The sequence below is a fragment of the Dipteris shenzhenensis genome, chromosome 13 (assembly GCF_047967505.1).
Source record: "Dipteris shenzhenensis isolate YYH24624 ecotype China chromosome 13, Dip_SZ_1.0, whole genome shotgun sequence".
In the NCBI taxonomy this organism is placed as follows: domain Eukaryota; kingdom Viridiplantae; phylum Streptophyta; class Polypodiopsida; order Gleicheniales; family Dipteridaceae; genus Dipteris; species Dipteris shenzhenensis.
This window is the reverse complement of record NC_141608.1, coordinates 7,558,863-7,575,519: the sequence shown is the minus strand read 5'-3', so window position 1 is coordinate 7,575,519 and position 16,657 is coordinate 7,558,863.

The following is a 16,657-nucleotide window of genomic DNA, read 5'->3' as shown; positions in this document are numbered from 1 at the left end:
TGGTCTAGATGATGAGATAGTATTCTTCTTTGACATGTGTGTCTAAAATGACTTTCTCTGGTAAGAAGTTTCCAATTGTGCTAGCCAACCAATTAAGAATTGGGGGATTCACTACTTGGAATATGTAAGATAACACACACATTGATCCAAAAGAGTTTTTTAATTAGACAATTTGCACATTTCTATGAAAGGATGCAAGAGATTTCATGGGGATTTTATAACGAAAATTTAGAAGAAAACTTATATTATTATTTCCCCTATGTTTGTTTTTCCTTTATCTTTAGTACATGTCAAACCATGCCCTTCTTTTATAGAGAGAAGTGATAGAGACATGATGAAGGTGGGAGAGGAGAGGAGAGAGTAGCCACCACATGGTCCAGGATACTATATAAGATGCACACTTCTCCATTGCCAAAAATAAGTCTTACAAGGTTAGATACACTTCCCTACTTCTTTTATTCAGAGAAGTGATAGCTTGAAGTGGTGAAGGTGGGAGAGGAAAGAAGAGGAGCGTTGGCTCTTTCCTATGACTTCCATAGGAAGAGCAGGGTATTCTCAGTATAAAAAGTTCCGAGGCTTTTTGTCACCTACAGATATATCGGGGTTGTCATTTGTAGTATACGTGTAGCTTAGGACCTCGAGTCATGTTCCAGTGAGAGACGTAGGCTTAAGTGTGGTAAGCAAACATAGTGCATGCATGTGTAAAAGGAACGTGTATCATCATGGTTGGGGTAATGAAGGCTTTCATCTTCATTAGGGATTGCAGGGTTTAGGAGGAGTTTAAGGGTTAGAAGGAGGTTCCACGGTTTAGAAGGAGGTTCCAAAGTTTAGATTAAGAGGGAGCTCACATCCCCTCGCACTCCAAAGCAAAATCCAGTTGCAAAAAAGATGAACCGTACCATTCAAGAAAGTTTGCAATGCATGCTTTCCAATGCAAGTCTTTCTGGTGGTTTTTGGGCTGAGGCAATGAAGATTGCAGTGCATGTGATCAATAGATCACCTAGTAAGAGTTTGGATGGTGGTATTCTTGAAGAGGCATGGAGTGGCAAGAAGCCCTCTTACTCTCATCTACATATATTTGGGTGTGAGGCATATGCACATGTGCCAAAAGAGCTTCGAAAGAAGCTAGATCCTAAGTCTAGGAAATGCATCTTTCTGGGCTATGGTGAAAGTGGAGAGATGGGCTATCGTCTCTGGGATCCAGAAGCAAAGAAGATCATATGCAGCCATGATGTAGTCTTCAATGAGAACAAGATGCATAAGGCACCCATGAGGGACGTGGAAATGAGGAGAATCACTTTCCAGGACGTGAATCCACCTGCATATGTTGATAGACAGCAAGTTGTCCATGCACCAAATGTGCAAGAAATGGTACCACCAAGTACTCCCACAAGAATACAATCAAGGGTAGATGATGGATCATCTATTGGTGGAAATGATGAGCCAAATGTGGCTGATATGCAGGTGGGACAGCAAGCTGAAATGCCCTTGAGAAGATCATCTAGAGTGTCTAGACCGCCTGATAGGTTTGTTCCAGGGGTAGACTATGTGATGCTTACTGATTGTGGGGAGCCTTCTTGCTACAGAGAGGCTATGATGCACAAGGATCAATGCAAGTAGGAGTATGCTATGCAATCAGAGAGTTCACTTATGAAGAATAAGACTTGGGACTTGGTTTCTTTGCCACATGGAAAGAAAGAATTGCCATGTAAATGGGTCTACAAGATGAAGGCCACAGGTGATGATGTGCCTAGATACAAGGCCCATTTGGTCACTAAAGGGTTCAAGCAAGAGAAGGGTGTGGACTTTGATGAGATATTCTCTCCGGTTGTGAAGATGACCACACTTAGATGCATGCTTGGACTAGTGGCAGCAGAGGATATGGAGCTTATGCAGATGGATGTCAAGACAGCTTTCTTGCATGGGGATCTGCATGAGGAAATTTACATGGTGCAACCGGAAGGCTTTAAAGAAAAGGGCAAAGAGCATTTAGCTTGCAAGCTAAAGAAGAGTCTCTATGCTCTTAAGCAAGCACCTAGAGAATGGTATCAGAAGTTTGATGCTTTCATTCAGTCCCAGGGTTTTAGAAGGAGTGAAATTGATCACTACCTCTACACTAAAAGGGCTAAGGATAATAGCCTGATAATCCTAGCACTATATGTGGATGATATGCTATTGGCTAGCAAGAATACTTATGAGCTAGATGCATTAAAGGCCAAGTTTCATGAGGCCTTTGATACGAAGGATTTGGGAATTGCAGGTCATATTCTTGGTATGCGCATGACGTGTGATCGGAGTAGGAAACTCCTTTGGCTTTCACAAAAGGAGTATGTTACAAAAGTATTGCAGCATTTCAATATGGAGGGGGGGAAGGCAGTGAGTACTACATTGCCTCCATATGTGAAACTGAGTCATACATATAGTCCCAAATCAGATGAGGAGAGGGCCATGATGGCCAAGGTTCCTTATGCATCAATGGTTGGGAGTCTTATGTATGCTATGATAGCTACTAGACCAGACATTGCATTTGCAGTGGGAGTTGTTAGCTGGTATATGGCTAATCTAGGAAAAAGGCATTGGGAGGTAGTTAAGTGCATCATGAGGTACATGAAGGGTACCAAGGAGATGTGCATTTGCTTTGGTAGAGGAGACATGCGTGTACTTGAGTACACAAATTCAGACTATGCAAGGCATGTGGATAGTAGGAGATGCACTTCTGGTTATGTGTTCACCTTTGCAAGTGGTGCAGTGTCGTGGATGTCTTGTGCACATAAGTGCATTGCTTTGTCTACCACAGAGGGTTGCAAGGAGGCTATATGGCTTGATAGGCTAGTGGGAGATTTGGGGATTCATACAAGTGTACCGACATTGCATAGTGATTCCATGAGTGCTATTCAGCTAGCACAGAATCCGATCTCTCATGCAAAGACCAAACACATTGAGGTCAGGTACCATTTCATTAGGGAGGTACTTGAGGACAAGTGCATAGAGCTTGTCAAGGTTCATATAGATGATAACCCTGCAGATATGTTGACTAAGTGTCTACCTAATTAGCGGTTTGAGTATTGTCGTGTATTGATGGGCATTGGATTGTATGCTCACTAGTTGTTCTCCCTTAAAGACACATTGTCCTTTAAGTGGGATGTTGTGGGGGTTAAAGGTCAGTGTGCCTTTACCCCGGTTATGTACAATACTCAAACACATATATAAATGAATGAAAAAGAAGATTAGGGTGTTTTGCACCCACCAAAAGCTTGTGTGGCTCTTTGTTTCTCTCTCTCCCTCTTCCGTTCTTGCTTTCATTGAGAGCACTCTCACTCTGCTCCCCCTTTCACAACTAACACTCTTCCATATTTCTCCCCTATGTCCCCAGATTCTCTCCCTACCCCATCATCACCTCCGACACTACTTGTGCTTCCATCAATAGAAAATGACATAGTATTTGATTTTGAATATCAGGATCCGGATGATCCAATTCATACTCCCATGCCAAGTTCCAATGATGGGTATGATTTTGATGAGATACCACTTCCCAATAACCCCATCAAGGAATTTTGGAGCAAATATCCGGATATCAAAACTTGAGGTGGATGGACCCTGGACAACTTTCCTACCAACCTTCGTCAACGTCAAATTAGTGAAGGTTGGATCCACAACCTGATTGGCGCCGCCCCAAGCTCTTTGATGTAATCTTCTTGAAGGAGTACCTATGTGCACCTCCATGTCTCAGAACTTATCCCAAGTTCTATGCAGGTCCACGGCGTAAAAAATGGGAAGCCAACATACACACTTTGGATGAAGATTGGCCAATGATCGAACCATACTCTGGTGTAGAATGGAATATCCAAGGTACAATGGTTTGAGCACTTCAGTAGCATGAGCAAATAATGTGCGGCAACATTCATCGCTTCCTTCGCCTAAGTGCTATATTCTGTAAAACATTGGAATTCATTTTGGAGGTCCCATGTTACCACGATTCCCATTTGCCTCCACTCAGTTTCAATCCCAATGAACGGGTCGATGCTCAGATTACAAGTCGACTCTATCAAAGACTGATCTTCTTAGAAGCACGCCACATATCTTTGTTCGAGCAAATGGTGGATACAAGCTACTTGGAAATTAAGCAAAAATTGTATGGTGCCAAGGCTTTACAACAGGATTGACTAGCATGACACAAGTTCCACAACCATTGGACTAAAGGCATGGCAATCCAAGTATGTGCTCGTAATAAGCCATAACCCGAGGATGGGTAATAAAATGGATTTGGGAGTATGTTGTCTCTATGCCAACATGGACTTAGGTAGAATAGAATGTGTGTGTAGAGTAGCGGCAAAGCTCCAGCTTGTACTTGCATAATAAGGCTAGAAATAATCCCTCTTAGAAATCCAACTTGCATGTTCTACATGCAAGTTCTACATACGATTCCACATGCGAGTTCGACATGCAACTCCTACATGCGAGTTCTACATGCAACTCCTACATGCGAGTTCTACATACGATTCCTACATGCGAGTTCTACATGCAACTCCTACATACGAGTTCTACATGCGAGTTCTACATACGAGTTCTACATGCGAGTTCTACATGTGAGTCCTACATGCAACTCCTATATGCAACTTCTATATGCAAGTTCTACATGTAGAGAGAGAATGTCTTACAATTCCTACATGCAGAGAGAGAAGCTCTCCAACTTGTATAAATACCCCATAATGGAATGAAGCCCACACTCTTTGGGGCATTGTGTTGAGTTGAGTTCCACTTTGGTATTCCAAGCAATTGTCTCAAGTGTCCATGCTCCCTTGCACTCCATGTCTAAAAGCATGTCGTAACCTTGCAACTCCTCCTCCCCTCTCCTCCAACCTTGCAACCCATCCTCTCCCTCTCCTCCTCCCTCCTCCTCCCTTCTCCTCCTCCCTCTTCCTCCTCCTCCTCCCTCCTCCTCCCTTCTCCTCCTCCCTCCTCCTCCTCCTCCCTCCTCTCTCTTCTTTCCCCCATGCTCTTACACCTTCTTCCTCTCCCACTCCTATGCTCCCCCTAAACCCTTAGTTCCTCAACCCTTAATCTCCATGATCTATGAGGGAGATGAGTTCTCCACCATGTACTCTACTCTAAACCTTGAAACCTCTTCTAAACTTTGGAACCTCTCTCTAAACCTTGGAACCTCCTTGTAAACCTTGGAACTCCTTCTAACCCTAGAACCTTTTCTAAACCCTGGAACCTTCTTCTAAACTCTGGAACCTCTCTCTAAACCTTGGAGCCTCCTTCTAAACTTTGGACCTCCTTTTAAACCTTGGAACTCCCTCTAGCCCTGGAACCTCTTCTAAACCCTAAAACCTCCTTCTAACCCTTAAACTTCTCCTAAACCCTGCAACCCCCAATGAATATGAAAGCCTTCATTACCTCAATCATGATGATACATGTTCCTTTTACACATGCATGCACTATGTTTGCTTACCACACTTAAGCCTACGTCTCTCACCGGAACACAACTCGAGGTCCTAAGCTACATATATACTACAAACGACAACCCTGATATATCTGTAGGTGACAAAAAGCCTCAGAACCCTACATACTAAAACTACCCTGCTCTACCCGCAAAAGCCATGGGAAAGAGCCAACAGTATTTTTGGGAATTTCATTAGTAAATTTGAGTCCAACATAGGCTAAATTACACCATGGAGCTACTGCATATTAACACATGTTAGATTTCTATTGTAATATCCTATTTTTTAGGGAATCTAAGAAGACAATTTAAAGGGGATCACATGAAAATGTTAAAGCTATTTACACTAGATAGATGATGTAGAGGTCACAAATCTTCTACTTGAATACTAGAAATCTACTATGGTTAATATTTTAGTTTATTTTGGAATTTATTAGTACATTTGAGTCCCATTTTAGCTAAAAATATAGCTCGAGAACACCATGGAACTAGTGCATATTAACACAAATAAGATTTATTGTACAATATCTTGTTTTTCGGGTAGGCCAAGAAGAAACATTATAGGGGGTCACATGGAAATGTTAAAGTAATTGACTCTGCACAATCATGTAGATGACACAAATCTATTACGTCTATACTAAAAATCTACTACATTTTAACATGCAATAGATTTCAAGTCCATTACCATATTTTGTGCTACTTGCTTTTAGTAATTTTAGAAATTTCATTGTGCATTTGAGTCCCATTTTATAGGAAAATATAGTTCAAGAACACCATGAAACTAGTGCAAGTTAACACATAGTAGATTTGTAGTGCAATATCCTATTTTTTAGGCAAGCAAAGGAGACAAATCAAATGGGCTCATATGAAAATGTTAAAGCTATTGAAAGTGCATAGATCATGTAAACATCAGGAATCTATTAATTTTGTACTCCGTGCTAACACGCAGTAGATTTCAGTCCCATATAGATGTGGCATTAGACACTTTCTTTCCGTGTTTTTGGGAATTTCATTAGTGCATTTGAGTTCCATTCTAAAGGAAAATATAGTTTGAGAACACCATGAAACTATTGTGTGTTAAGTATGCAGTAGATTTCTAGTACAATATCCTACCTTTTGGGCTACCAAGAAGAGGGTCACATGAAAATGTTAAAGCTATTGACAGTGCACAGATTCTGTAGAGGTCACAAATCTACTATTTATATACTAGAAATCTAGTACATGCTAACACACCATAGATTTCAAGTCCATAATGGTCATATTTTCAAGTATGGAATTGGACACTTGCTTATAGTATTTTTGGGAATTTTATTAGTACATTTGAGTCCCGTATTAGCGCAAATCATTTCATTAGTTTTGTAAGTTTTCATCTTAAATATTTAAGTTGTGTTTTTTATGTGGCAAGAAGTTGAGAGGTGGATAGAAGATATCAATGAAAATAAGAGAGAGAGCTACAATAGAGTCTCCTACCAGAGTGGGGAGGAGGAAGGGGGCAGGGGAATGATGCCTCAATCGATGTTTTAATGGATAGATTCTCTAAGGCCCATTTACGAGAATGTGGGTACTAGTAATTTTGAGCCAGATAATCCGCCTGTTGATTTGCAGATTAAAAAATTAGTAACATGAATGTTGAGGAAGAGACAGCGGACCTTGATTTGATAGACATTCACATCCAATCAACCAATGGAGGTGATGTCAATTCTAGGTGCAAATTGTGGAGAGGTCAAATGAGTGTCCTCAGATTCCTTTGTGTAGATTGGTTCCTTATGCCCAGGTAAAAGGCTTAGAAGTGATGTAGCTTCACTAAAAATTGCATTTTAATATGAGGGCTATCAAATGAGCATTTCTTGTTTCCCTTTGCAATTGTGTTAGAGAGGAAACAATTGTCTCTGATGTACTTAGAGATTCATGGCTTCCTTTGAGGAAGGAGATGGATGCTAAGTATGAGAAGGAAGCATGCACCAAGAGGGAATTTAGGTTCATGTCGAAAGAGGACTTTCATGCACAATACAAGCTTGACATAGAAGGCCAAGACCTAAATCTATTAAAGGAACCTGATGTCTCAGAATCCAAAAGGTTGTCAGTCTTCAATCGCACAAAATAAAATCAAGCATATCGTATAAAGTGCAATGATATTTGGCCAGTGCTTCTTGGGGATGTGATGAATTTTTACAACAAGGTATACCAAAGGTTCCCCAACAACACGGAAGTTGGAGTCGCCTTTGTAAGGGCATACATGCTCCAGTTGTGTCCTATAGTTTTGAAAGCAGGCAAGGCCATGCATTTTGTTTGGGTTGTTGTTGTTGAGGAGTACAACAACAAACTAAAATAAGGGGGGTGCTTTGAAAGCCATTATATGCATTGGCAGCTAAACAATGGCAACCTAGGCAATGCCTCTGAGGACAGCATGGGGGGCACCTCCAAATTGGAAAAAGTCCTCTGTCAACAAAAATAGCAAACAATGGCAGGTTGAGGTAGTTTGCATGCCACAAGGTGAGGCCTTGAAGATTAATGCATTGATTGAAGGCATAGAAACAAGAAAGAACACTGCAAAGAATGCACTTGCAACAACTGCACAAAAGACAATGGAGGAAGCAAAGATTAAGAAGATGAGCAATGAGAAAGTTAGTACGGCCCATGGTATTTTAAAAGCACAGGTTCTATCAACATGAGCCAAGCTAGCTTCCTTTCCTCTTGAAAATTCCATTGAGAGATCCAAACTTGAGGTGCAAATTACAACAAATCATCCAATGTTGGAGTTGCTTGGAGGAGGATCAGATGACTGTAACATGTCCCTGATTGAGGTACTTTTATTAATTTTTGGCTTTCTTTATTTTGATTGTAATATGTATGTGTATATAAATTAATTGCCTTTGCATGGTTTTTGTATTGCAAGATGATGTAGAGCTATAGCCTCACCTAGTGAAGAAGTTGGAAGGGCAACATGCATTGCTTGTGGAGAGGCTCTATCAAGTACAAGAAGGTGCCAAGCTGGCCTTTTCCCATCTACTCCTTTTGTGGTTACTAGTCATGTAGATACCCCAACTCATTCAAGCAACTGTGAATGGCTTTCAATGTAAAGGAGACCTTGTTGCTCGTAATGCTACTATGTAGACACAAGTACCATGCCATTTTCTTTTCAACTACATGCTCTATTGGTGCTCGATGTAGGTTTCCCAATTGTACTATGAAAATTCCACATACTGCGAGTGCCAGCGTGGCTTGGAGAGTAGGTAAATACAACATTAATTTGCTTTTACATATAATAGCTTGGGTATACTCTATGCTATGTAGCATCTATTCCATGTTGGTTAGCACATGTTATATATGCTAGTTAGTGTATGCTCGTTAGCATGTTATATATTCTAGTTAGCATATCTTATATGCTGGTTAGCACATGTTATCTAGGTTATCATATGTTATCCTGGTTAGCATATGGTATATGATAGGTAGCATTTCTTCTATGTTATCATATGCTTTGTGCTAGATAGCAGATGTTTTGTGCTAGGTAGCATTTCTTCTGCATTAGATAGCATATGTTTTGTACTAGGTAGCATATACCCTATGTTACGTACCACCCAAGATATGCTATTTAACATCCATGATGCATTAGTTATCACGCACTGCAAACAAACAATTTTGGAGCTCTTTTTATTTTGAACACAAATTTCATTAATTTGGGACTTTTATTCATATGTGGATAAAGCCCAAAAATCCTTTCCAAATAAAAAGTTTACTTTGCAAAAATACTCTTTCCAAATCAAAAGTTTACTGTGTGGCACTATCATTTCCACATAAAAAGCTTATTCTTTCACTCTATAAGAATTTTGTTTTGAGAGAATCCTATTTTAAAATGTTTAGTTTTGCTTAATCCTATTTTAATTTTCAGATTTTTCTAAAGATGTTGATTTAAATACATGGAAAAATATTTAAAATTCAATGTAAAGAACATTACCACTCACAATATGCACAAATTTAAAATATTTAAATAGAGAATAACTCTTGTGTATTCCAAAGAATAGCAATATCTATGCTTGCAATTTTACATTATCATATGCTTACAAGAAATATTGCTCTCTTAAAGTCTTTGTACAAAGTAGTCGAAGAGTACTGCCCATGTCATTTTCAATGATTTAATTCCACCTGCGATGGGTACTACCTACACATGCACAATGATTGCCGCTTGTAATGATACCCAAAGTTGATCCTGACATTTTCCTACTCCCATTCAATCATCAAATTATTTATGCTCTGTCTTGGTGCTTGTTGCTCAGGTGCCATCTACATTGAATCTCATCAAACACAGGAGGTAATGACTCAATACTACCCATGGCCTGCATAATAATTGATTGCCGATTGGTGCTCAAGATGATGGGTACTACCACCACCTGCACAGTGATTGAATTTCACCTTTGCCTATTGGATTTTTGGATTAGGGTTTCCTCTATCTCACCTCTTGCCACTCGGGTGCCATCTGCGTTGACTCTCATTTGAGTACCATCATCTCTCGTCTTTATTGATGCTTGAATGGCATTATGCATTGTTATTCATGTTCTCCTTCCTTCTATTTGGCTCATACCATATTGTAGTAAATATTGTAGCTCTCCCTTGATCATGTCTCCTCATGTACACTACTTTTGCAACCCAAAACTCCACATTCTCATATTCATCAACCGATGCATGAGCCACAACAAAAAAATCGACTTCTATATCTACTTATGGCATGAATTCTCTCCTTGTCGATCCAAAATATGGATGCGGGAGTAGTAATTCAAATTTATTTTCAAAGATTGGAGTTGGGCACAAATCGTTATAAACATCTGACCAAAACAAAGTGCATTCTTTCTCGACATCCCCCCCTCACATTTTTCCAAGGTCCTTTATCAATTTGTGTGTCTTTTTAATTACAATAGTGTGTTCCCTCCAAGAAGGCTTTGAATCATGATATCTCCGGAGCATTTCCTCTTTCTATGTAATAAAAGCTTTTAAGCCCTCTATTTCACACTTAGACCTCTCGATTGAATTATTGTATAGGAGCCCATTTTGGATATGTTTCCTTGCTGGGAATTGAAGTTAAGAGATTCTAAGGTTCTTCAGGTTTCCATTTGTATCATGAGAATATTGTTGCGATTGCATTATTGGGTTCCATTAGGAAGTTTGGTAGATAAATGGGGCTGAGGTAAAGCATTTTTCTCTATGAAGTCTTTTAAAATAACTCATCCACTCCTCATAAGATGTCACTATTATAGTTGACACTGAAATCATCCATGCCTGAAGGGAAAAATCTTGGCATGTTGGCAGTTTTGTAGCATCCCTTATCATTATCATTGAAAAACACGTGCCTCTTTCTAATGTTTAAAATTGCATGCTCCATATTCATAGTAGGGACCACATCCAAGGAGGTTGTGTTATCATCCATACCATCATTAGTGACTTTCAAAATCCCCATCTATGCAAATGATCACTGCTCCACTTATTCTAATCCCAATACTTGACTATCTGCTACATTCTTATACGATTTTAGGCAACCTGTAGTTCTCCTTTGGTCATCAACGATGTCATGACAGGCTACTAGAGCATCTAGATTGATTTAGGGGAATGGGCTCTACCCCAAGGTGGCTCCACCAGCATTCTAGCAGGAACCACGATGTTGGACCACTCTTCTCTGGCAGTCCTTCACTTGGACCAGCCCCGTCATGGACTCCCCCAAAAGGGGGTCCATATACGAGACGATCTCCCATAGGAGGTAGAGGTATAGTAGGCAATAGCAAAGCTCTAGAGAGAGCTCGAGAACAGAGGGATGGGGGGCATGGGCGGCAAAGAGGATTCAGTGGAGCAGTTAGGAGCTCTAGTTCTAGGTTCCTAGATAGAGAGCAACCCTTTAGGAGTGGGAGAGAGCACTTTAGCGAGACCAAGCATATATCGAGCAACTCAAGCAGCAAGATCTCAGGTCCAATGGCTCAGGGACCATCTGGAGTATGCACGATTGGAGGTACATGATTTGGGGGTCCACAGAGCAAGTTCTCCTATCACTCTTATCGAGCTAGAGGGGTCCAGCAAGGTGATAGGATGACCCGTCAGCTCTTCAAGATCATAGGACCATGGTCTGTAGGGATCCAGCTCCAGTGACTCAAGGACACACAGGGACATATACACACACACCCTCATGAGATACTCAAGATGGCCATAGTCTTCTACTCAACTCTTTCAATCGAAGGAGGCTTTGCCCACCACTCTTTTGGCTAGAGAGGCGGTATGGGAGCAGGTTTGCTCATTTGTCATGTAGAGTCTTAGAAGACGTTTGGAGGTTCCCTTTACCTATGAGGAGCTTTGCAAGGCTTTACAGGCTCTTCCAGCCAAGAAGTTCCCTAGAGAGTATGGCCCAAACTCCTAGCTTCTTTCGATGCTATTGGGAGTATATCTCCACCCCACTCAAGCTAGCCTGCCAAGAGATCACTGACTTTGAATTCCTCCCACACTCCTCCTTGAGCATAGGATGGATATGCCTGATTTTGAAGGGGGGAGATAGAGCAAATATCTGCCAGTGGAGGCCAATCAGCCTCCTTGACATGGTTTACAGGATCTTGGCCAAGGTTTTGAGCATGTGTGCATCTGAGACCCCACTTACTAGACATCATTCACGAGACACAAACTAGTTTTGTCCAAGAGCATAGCATCTTGGGTAATATCCTCACTTTTTGGGAGGTGGTGGACTGGTCTAGGGAGGAGTCATAGCCTCTTTCCATTCTTCTTATGTATTTCAAGAAGGCATAAGACAAAGTGGAGTGGAGGTTACAATGCAAACACTGACTTCTCAAAGAGATGGATACCATGACAAAGTGGAGTGGTCCTTTTTGGAGGGTACCATGCAGAGACTTGGCTTCTCAGAGAGATGTATCAGAGGGGATTTGGCTCTTTATGTGGGTAGTTCCAGTGAGTTGATTATTAGGGGGTGCATAAGAGAGGCCTTTTCTCTTCCCCATTCAGTGAGACATGGCTACCCCTCTACCCCTTATCTATTCCTCTTTGTAGCGGAGGCCCTAGGTTACTTTTTTCTTTCTCAGGCACTTGGCCTTATGGGGATGAGGTTCCAATCTGACAAGAGGAGAAGCTCCTAGACTCCGAGTTTGCAGATGATACAACTCTCTAAGTGGATGGCTTGGCATCTAGTCTACAGTGGGTTAGAGAAGCCCCGTCCATTTATTGCAAGGCCTCCGGAGCTTGCATAAATTGAACCAAATCTATTGGTTTCTTCACAGGTCTTGAGGAGATTTAGGAGATTCGAGGAAGCTGATTTTGGCTTTCCATGGATCTCGAGAGGGGAGACAGCAAGGTACTGGTTAGCATTGACATCTCGATAGACCAACAATTTAGCCTAGTTCTAGAGAGTCTTCGGCGTAAGTGTTTGTACTAGAGCTCCACCAGACTCTTGCTTTATTAGGTTTTCTTTTGTAATATGCTCTATAGTGTTTTTTTAGGAACTCATGGCTTCCAAATCCGGTATGGTGGTAGTGCATACTAGTTAGGGTAGGGGGCGAGGTTGGGGGTAGTGAACCGTGAGATTTGAAAATATGTGGCTTTCCTATAGCAAGCAACCTATTTTTTCTTTTGTACTTTCATCGATAGCTCCTTTTTTCAAGAATTAATAGAATTTATCTTTTTTTGGATAAAAAAAAATCTAGTGTTGTAAAGAATTTTGCATTCGAAAAGGAATCCAAGATGTCATCCAACCGCAAGAGCAAATATTTATCTATGATCGTGACTTTGTTTAGCTATTTGCAATTGATGCAAAATCTGTATGTACCACCATCTTTCTTGATAAGATGCGGTTCACAAGCCCACAACCTTTTGGAGTGCTAAATCATTTTGTTGCACAACATGTCAATGACATGTACCCTGAGTACTTGAACTTCCTTGCTCAACATGCTTTGCTGAGCTATAGAAATTGATCTAGAGGATCTTATAGGTATTTCATGGAATATATTTGTTGTTGTTGTGGTTGGAATTACACTTGCAAATGCATTTTGGAAACTTGACAAAATTTGTTTAATTAACATTATATCTTGTTGGAGATCTTGAAGTGACATGAGATTATCTCATTTGGGAATACAAGCATGGAACAATGATCGAACTTTTTAGATGTAAACATTTGTTTTAAAAATCAATCATAGCCCCTTTTTTTATCAGCTAATGACATCCTAGAGTAACTGGAAAAATCTATTCGTCTCAATACAATTGTGTGTACAACGAACTTGGAATTTGCTAATTGAATAAATCCCAAATAAGCATCAACATTGTCAAATCATAACCAAAAGTGACATGGTTGTCAAGCAAAGAATATATGGGAATTTTTTGATCAAGAATAAACGGCTTATAAGAACAAGTTAAAGAAATTTGGAGATCGATGAGAAGACCAAGAGAGGTTGATTATTTAAAATGGCTTCAATGACAAATGTTTGGAATTTGTGAAGACGTCTCCTCCTTCATGGTCCAAATGGTCTTTTCTCGATATGAATGAAGTAGAAGCATCTGTATACTGTGCACTTTGCATAGGCTGTAGAAGGCCAAAATATTTTGTGAAATGTCCATATTCAGCAGAGTGAAAACAATGCGGCTTTCCTTGTCAATCATGACTGTGTAATTTTGATCTAAACTTTTCGGTCCGCTTGGATAGTGGGTAGCAATAACTTTTGGCATAACGTGTTGCAACAATGAACCTTGGTTGGTTGTTCTCAAATGCCATTCTAGCTGTCTGTACCAATTTACATAACAATCGACTACATAGTGAATGAGAGCGACAGAAGGAGAGAGACTCAATGGCAATAAGAAAGAGAGTGAGTAGAGTGAGAGAGAAGCCTCTCATTTATAGAGTAGGAGAGAGGGTGTCCTAGATCATAGGCACCTCTCCTACATCAAAGGTAATCAGCCCTACATCATAGGGACTTCCTAAATCTTTGGCACCTCCTCAAGAGGTGCCTTGTACTGCATCACCACTTGTGTCATGGTCCTAGACACCTCATAGCACTAAGTGTGCTATACTACACACACACACACACAAACATGTGACTCATGCACCTTAGAGCAAGCACTTGATCACAAATGTCCCTACATACCCCCCCTCAAGGGTTTTCCTCATGCTATGTCAAGGATACATCTAGTCACATAGTTTCACATGCCATCTCATGGTGGTCAAGGATAAAATATTTCTATGGCTAGGATCACATGCTAGCAAGGGTGCCCAAGGGTCGAGGTTAGACCCCCCCAAATGGTTATCTCCCTTGCATGTACAAGGATTAATCTTAGGCCTTTGTGCGAACCTAGTTTCTCGTGTCTACAAGAGGTACCATGGAGGCAAACACAACACAGAACCATAACATTCTTTTTGGAGTACTACTCTAGGCAGAGAACCTCAAAGTTGGCTACATGACCAAGTGATGATAAAATTTTAAAAATGTTGGTCTTTAGAAGGTCCAATCTTTATCTTTATCTACCACAAATTTTTTTTCTTCATTTGCTAATGGAGTTCTTAATTCAACCATATTTTTCAAAAAAGTGCACTAGACATAGGATGTCACAACTCGATTTTATAGCCTAGAATGTATTAGGCTATATGGAATAAATGGTGCACTCACAAATGTAGGTCCTAGGATAGGAATGGGTAGAATGCATGGGTATGCATTAATAAATGGTAGGCATAAAGTGTCATAGGCTAAGGGTAAAATAATGGGGTATGCCCAAGGGATGGATCCCAAGAGGCATGAGAGGTTGTGACCTCTCGTATGCATGGAGTGTGTGCATAAGGCATTATGCATTCATATGTGGTATGTGGATTGCAGGAGCATTCTAGTAGTTGTCAATAGCAAAAGTACACTCATGGGCACTCCTTCCACCCCATTTGGAGGGCCAATGCTTCTCAATTTATGCATCATTCTTTCACACATGTGCATCCTCCAACCGGTTCGTGACAAGTGGTATCAAAGCCAAGATCCTCTGACTATGAGAGCTTGCCATGTTGAAGTTGCAACAGTCACTGACATCGGCATAAAGTAATCGAGGAGAATCACGAATCATCCATAAAGAAATCACCAGGGGGCTTTCCTTTTTCCCTCTTGATCCAATTGATAGCAAGGAGCTTTTTCAAGATGGCAGTATTTCCTCTATGGCATGTGAAATGGAGAATGGTCTCGCCAGACTTGTTTTGATGGAAGAAATTACTGGCATCGCCCAACATATGCGGGCGCCCAGTGACTAGTGACCAGTCTATCCTCCGACTCCTCCCCTCTTTAATTTGGGGGGGCATTGACCTTTGTGTTGCAATGTCTTCCCCCCCCGAAATCTGTGCTGCCCCCCCGATCCCAGAATTTGTGATGCCCAGTGCCACCGTAACACCATCGACCTATTGTCCTGTTGTCACCTGCATGAGGCGGCCCAAACTCCCCACTGCCCAAAGCAAACAATTTACGGTTAACCCCCCCTTCATTGAAATTCATGCGCAGGCGACAGTGCTTTACCCATTCATCGAAATTCATGCACTATAGACAGTAGTCGCGCAAAAACCGCTTGACAGGCGAGTAGCGGCTCAGCTGCCGTCTCACATCCCCGATTCTTTAGCATAGTTGGGAGAAGTTCCCTATTGGATTAGGCATAGGAGGATGATTATGGTCAAGGACAAAGTTTGAATGGTGGCAAAGTTTGAGGATAACTATACTTAAACTCAAGATGAGGGTTTAGGACAAAGAATGAATCCTTTGGAAGGCATCCATGGTGCCAACTTCCAAGAGTCTTGAAGTTAGAGTACTAGAGATGGTTAAGTCATTCTCTTAGGTTGGGTTGATGAGCCAAGGTAGTGCTTGGGCTCTTCCCAAGCAAGAGGGTGCTAGAAGACATATTAGGAAAATTAGTAGATGGTAACTTCCTTGTTAAGTATAGAAAGTGGGAGCCTATACATGGTCATAGGTCTTGCGACCTTAAATTAGACTAGGATAGTTGAGTAGTATCTAGGATATCGAAAATAGTGATTCATTTGGAATGATCACTGAAAGGGGTCCATAGTCCTACCTAGGTGTTGGACTAGGTGGTGGATATGTAAGCGCTTAGTAAGGTCTAGTGACCTTAGGTTTGGTGACCTTAGAGAGATCTCAAGTAATTGGTGAGTCATGGACCCATGACTATGGGTGGATCCACAATTAGACCTAGTGCTCTAGAATGAGTACT